Genomic DNA, 6,333 nt, shown 5'->3' with positions numbered 1-6,333 from the left:
GTCCAGGAAGGTTGTGAGTAAGTAGTGCTGCAGCAGACTGCAAAGACACAGAGTGCCTCTGCTGAGTCACTACCTCACTGCTGCCTGTGCTGACAGGTTGTCCTGGATCCCTGCCAGCTCCCCTTGCAATTCTGCAAGGTAGGCTATATATATAAGGATGAATTAAAAAAGAAAATACAGTGGGAGGAGGCAGGGGGGCAGGGGGAAAGTCATGTCACTGGAAGAAAACTCATCAGGATACAGCAGGACATATATTTCCTGAGAAATCCTGGAGGCTTCAGGTTGCTTTGTATTGTGAATGTTTAAAACAGAACATGGATGAAGATACACAGTAGTCTTGCTGTGAAGGACTTAAGTTAGATGTACATTTTAGTATGGTGATTAACATTATTTTGGCATCAATTCAGTGAGCCTTGCAATAACAAGAATGTAAACTCACAGCTTGGTACTGCTGTAATCCAGCATTTTGAACCACTATTTAGATATGGCAACTAGTAGTGGACTATGATTTTAAGATGGCAATAGTATATTACTGCAAGCAAAAGTATTTCTTTCTGCTTTTGAATATAGGAAAACCATTCTGATCACATAAATTAGTGTTTGAAACACAGAATTTCTATGCTATTCTGCATTTAAATTACTTGTTAGTCCTGTGCTGATAAAGAACTGCAGTTTATGTAGGACCATTTGCCATACCTACTAGTTAAATTTTACAGATAGACATGGGCATATATGAGTTGCCTAGTTTACTTGGAAGCACAGCTATGTATGTTAAAAGCAGCAGTGAGACACAGTTCAGCTGGGTGTATTATCCCAGAAAATCAAGAGTCTTCCTGTAAGAACCTACTCCTTTAAGGGGCTGCTAATGTGAACACCTAGCCAAAAAAGTGTTTCCCCCCAACAAAAGTAGAACTGGTGAGTTAGTAAGTCTAATTCAATTTTATTTCTAATAGGATAGTGTTCTGAGCCAGGCAATCTAGGTACAAGATTCATTTTTTCCCATTCTATGCTTTTGTCATTTATGGGTATTGTGCTTCTCTTCATCTGTAACTTTTCACCTTAAACTGTTCCCTGCATATGTACAAAATACAGCATACAGGTAAAGAAGTTAAAAATGTATAAAGTCAAATGGGTGCTACTGGAGGCAATAAATGAAAAAAATTCTTCAGTCTATTACATAACAATAATAGTAGTCTAACAGCATATTTTAATCAATGGCTTCTTAGTAGAAGCCCTCTTGTGAGGCTTTACATTTTTAATACAAAAGAGGAATTACTTGATAAGCATGCTTATCACCAAGACAAACCCTGCATACATTATTTTACCATTAGTAATTTCTGAGACTGTCATGTCTTTCATATTTACTTACATTTATACATACTACCTCCCAATCTTTAGTTTCAGAACCCTGTTTTTGTGGGACAGTTTCCTAATGTACAGAGCAATTCACATTCTGCTGTCACCAGATGTTAGGGTGACAATCAATACAAATAATGAAACAATATGTATTCATTACGTGTTGACTGATTTTATCTAGTACATGTGCCTTTGTTTCCTCCTCTTCCAACAGATAGTGGGGTGAGGGGGTGGAAAATAGTGGCTCTGAGTCATTTTGGCTTAGGCTAGAGTGAGTCAGGCAGCTCAATATGATTCCTTCTCTCCTTTTTCTTCGGGTCTGAAGTTGGGCGAATTGATTGTATTCCTATTATCTGGTCTTTAGAGACAGAGAATTACTGGCTATAGCTGACTGACTGGCAAGTTTCCTTTAGGAGCAGGGTAAATCCATTTTTGTATGTTAACATCCTAAGAGGCAGTAGTTTACATTTTCATATAAACCACTGTCTAATAACTTTTGTAGTCATTACTGCTGTGAGAGTCCCTAAATCTAAGGATTTAGTGTATGGCTTAGAGCGAAGAATCTAATTATATTTAGCAGCTTCTGTAAGAAACATTTCTTCTTGCATTTTTCTGGGCACCCTGGCAACCACAAAACATTAAAAGGAACAAAATCTCGGTTTAGCATAAATCTTAGAGGCTGTGCTGAAATACAACATTGTCTTTGGACTTGTGTTCATAGTTAAGGCTCTTCCCTCAGACCTGCTTGGATGTTTCCACTCCATATGGCTTCTAGCACAACAGTACAGTAGACTTCTAGCTAATAACACAGAGCCTGGCATATTCTTACTGTGCCGTTCCCAGCTAACTGCTTCAGTGCTTAGAGCTGCGTAGCATTAGCACAGTCTGTTCCCAGATAAGTTATTTTTCTGTCTATAAGCATGACTAATTCAGGTGCAGCACTGTGCTGACACAGGCTCTACCATTTCTGGTTCTAGAACCAGTCAGGTATGACGCTCATCTGGGATTGCTAAACTGTGCCGTTGCACAACATAGGTAGCACTGACAATTTATCCAGTTCAGTTTTCTGTGATTCCATTTCCCCCTCATCTGTGTTGATACTATACACTTCCATAAACAAGTGACACAGCAGGGAAATATGTCTAAAGCCTGCCCCCATGGTTACAGCGCATGCAAAGACAACTGCACTAAAGCAGGCTTATGCCCAGCATGAGGAAACAACTCTCTTCTCATCAGGGTGGTGGTGGAAGAAGGTGGAGCGTGGCACCCCCCTGTGATGCAGACCGGCTGAAGTCTTGGGCTTGCTGGCCCTTCCACATCAGAGCTGAATCTGCCCTTAGGGCAGTAGCCGAATTACTACAGGCTTCACTGGGAAGCCGCGATACAGTGTGGCACAGCGTGTCTAAAGGACCAGGCTTTCACACCGTAAGAGGAGGTTGACATGCTCCCTCAGCTTCAGGGAAGCAACGTATTTCTTATGTAACTTCGATTCTCTAGGGCCCACAACTTTTAAAGTAATATAGACACGACACCTGTAGTGTCAACACCAAAAGATAAAAATAGCAAATAGCACCAAAGATAGTGAATGCTTCTTTAACAATTTTGTCTTGAGCATCATCACTTTTCTGCTGAGATTTTGTAAAGTTAAGCTTTGTCTTTCTTGGGATGTACCACTTCCCACAAGCCAAACACCCACACCTCTCAGGTATTAGGGATGTTCACAAGTCCACTGAAACTGCATTTCATCACCTATCCGTAGTACTACACCAGCTTTGTAAGCCACCAATTTAGTTACCAGCAGGATACAAGCTTTAAGTATTTTTTCCCCATAATATATTGGCAAAAAATACACAGGCTTTGTGTAGAAAGCTGATGTGGTACCCTTCCTAGAGACTCCTAAGTTAAGAGTTAGTACCAGCTAGCCAAGATAGCTTTAAAGAAAATACCCCTCCCTTAAAGAAAACCCCACAACATTCCAAAACAAGAAAAAACATTAAAAAAAAAGTCCCCAACTAACAAAAAACCCACCAAAAATCCACCCCAGACCCCCAAACCCCTGGCCAAATACTACCACACAAAAAGCCAAGATCATAGAGTCTCATCCAGGTATTACATAGATACAAGTTGCCATGTTCAGAGAGATCAGTTTTCCAATTTAGAGGCCACCAACCGTCTTAATTTTGTCAGCTCCACCCTTTGCAACTAACAGCAAAAGCAGAACACCTAAATTGCATTGGTGAAGAACTACAAAGCAGTCTCTTTACTCCTTTTGCTTCTTATTCTGTATTTACACCAAAAAAACTATTTCATAATTAACCTTTTCTGTTTTTTTAAAAATATTTTCTAAGTTTAAGAACACTATATACAAAATAGCTTCAGTGCACAAGGTATTGTTGTGCTATATTTATAGCCAAATTGCTACAGTTCAGCCAGGTAACCTAGTAATTAGCCCTCAGCTCCTTCACAGTTAAATATTTTTTTTTCCATACTTCAAAGAGAAGCTAGACCAGCCCCTCATCTCAGTACAACCTAGCTACCCGTCAGCAATTGTTGCTTCCTCAGCAGAAAGATAAATACATCGGCTATTGTTAGACAAGCTCTCCATCCTTCTACTACTCTCAGAGCAAAAAGGAATAAAACATTTCTTTAAATTACACATCCTAGCAGAATAAAAGAACAAATAACTCTGAATGAAAATTCTTACCATTACAGGGCAAAAAAAGTCCAAAGTGTTACCAAAATCTGTGACTTCATGGAAAAAGCTGTATGGCTTATAAACAGGCTTGTTCTCTTATGCAGATGTACTCTTACAAAGTTATGGGCAATGGCTGATGGGTTGCAGGGTCTCAGCTGTACCTGCTTCCTGGCCATTTAACCCCTGCATTTCTGGTTCCAGTTTTCAGCAGATAGAACTAGGAAAAGGAGGTTTAAAATTTTAGATTGTTTAGCAGGACATAGCTTAAGGAATTTGTAGTGTCCCCAAAACAACAGTATAACTCATCATACCTGTTCTTTTCCTGCATAATTTCCATATTTTTCCCTTACTTGTTCCATTTTTTTTACTTACTACCTCTCCTTTATGCTGCCTATCAGAAAAGATAAAAAGTGTAATATTTCTTCTGAAAAAGAAAAGGAGGAGGCTAGGCAGGGACCTCATCACAGAAAACATACTCATTAAAATGGCAGTTGCAAGTATTTCTTCTGAAAAAGAAAAGGAGGAGGCTAGGCAGGGACCTCATCACAGAAAACATACTCATTAAAATGGCAGTTGCAAGTCTTTGGTTTTTGTTACAGTGTCAAGGCTAGTTTAAAAGAATAGCAATACTTCTTGTATTGATTCTATCATTCAAATAATTCTGTCTACATAGAGAAAATTAATTAAGGAAAAGGAAAGTACTGAGAAGCAACAAACAGGGCATGAATGTTGCAAGTAGGGCTTGTGGAAGCTTGTTGAACTATCGTTAATTGTGCTTTCACTATAATTGGACCATGGTGCATTAATAGTAACAAAGTAAGTTTTGGATATTACAAATATATTCTAAAAGCCAGTTCTTTTTAATGCAAACTTTTTTAAAGTCTCAGTGTTTTCAGAGTGTCCGTCTACACATTTAAGCACCTAAATACACCATTTAAGCATTACTGAGTTTTTCAAATTGATATCTATTAGATATTCAGTTTCTGTCATTGGTCGTGTATAAAGCCCTCATGGTGCTAATGCAACCTAGGCATAGAATTCAAGCTAAAACATCAAACACCTTACAATCAAATTCCTTTTTGCTAGAAAAGTTTGGATCTCTGATACCTTCTGAAAGGTTCTGGGTGCTCTGAACTGTAGGTTCAACATACTTTTCGGGATCGCACCACAGTAAGCAAAATCACCACATTATGGGTTTTGCAGCACAGTTCATGGTTCCAGAAATACAATACACATGAATTTTAAAATAAAACAAAACTGCAGTATATAGCAGAACGAATAAAAAAAATCCTTGCAAAGTCACTGACTCCATCTCTTGTCTTGGAGTAACATCTTAGAACCTCTGCAGAAAAATGATTGCTGTCTGTGTCTCTTTGAAAGAGAAGGACTGGTCCCATGAGGCTGGTTTCCTAAGAAAAAATTGCAGATTAGTCCTCTTAGTACTATACAGACATTTTACTAGGACAACAATATTTACTGTTACAGGCCAAATTCTGATAAAGATATCAATTGAACTGATAACCAAGAATCCAAAGGATAGTGGTGGGGCTGAGAAAACTGCAGTGTATTATTTCCCAAGTAGGTCAAAACCAAGGAGAACATAGAGATTTAGACTTGAAGTTCAGATGGGAGTGGAGGTAGAGCAAAGTACCTGCTTGAAACTCATCTTCCTCAGTGAAGCCCTCAGAAGATTCCCATTCTTTAGTCCCCCACCCTTGCCCTGAGGGTATCCTTACTGCTAAGAGCTTTGTGGTAGCTGGTGCAGACCAGCACTGCTGTCTGTGTAGTGGTTCTTGAACAGCAAGAAAATTCAAGACCTGTGGAATAGGCGCCCCATGGAAAGCTTGCTAGTTACATGAAGTTACTTCTCAGTGTTTCTTTGCATTGAGCCCCATAGAGGAGACAGAGACTCCTGTGCAAAGCAGGCTTCGTCGTCAGTTAAGTGAGAGCTGACCACCTGCTAGAGGTGTCAGAAAATGACGTGAAGTTTGATCTATACTTTGCAACAAGCTATTGCTTAACTTTGCCATTGTCTTCTCTCATATTTGTCACTGACATCGGGAATAAGAAAACTCCTTAACAACAATGTACCATTAAGAAGCAGGCGTTCCTTTATTGCAGCGCTGGATGCATGGGGGATTGTTCCACCTAACGTGCATGCTGCATGTTACGTTTAGGCAAGATTATATAGACCATACGTATGTTTATGCATTACATTTCTTGGAAGAGTCATACATATTCATTAATTTCCCAAGAATAGGTGGTACTATATTAATTGTTGT

Source organism: Falco peregrinus, chromosome 2 (genome assembly GCF_023634155.1).
Source record: "Falco peregrinus isolate bFalPer1 chromosome 2, bFalPer1.pri, whole genome shotgun sequence".
Classification (NCBI taxonomy): Eukaryota; Metazoa; Chordata; class Aves; order Falconiformes; family Falconidae; genus Falco; species Falco peregrinus.
Note: the sequence above shows the minus strand (reverse complement) of the source record.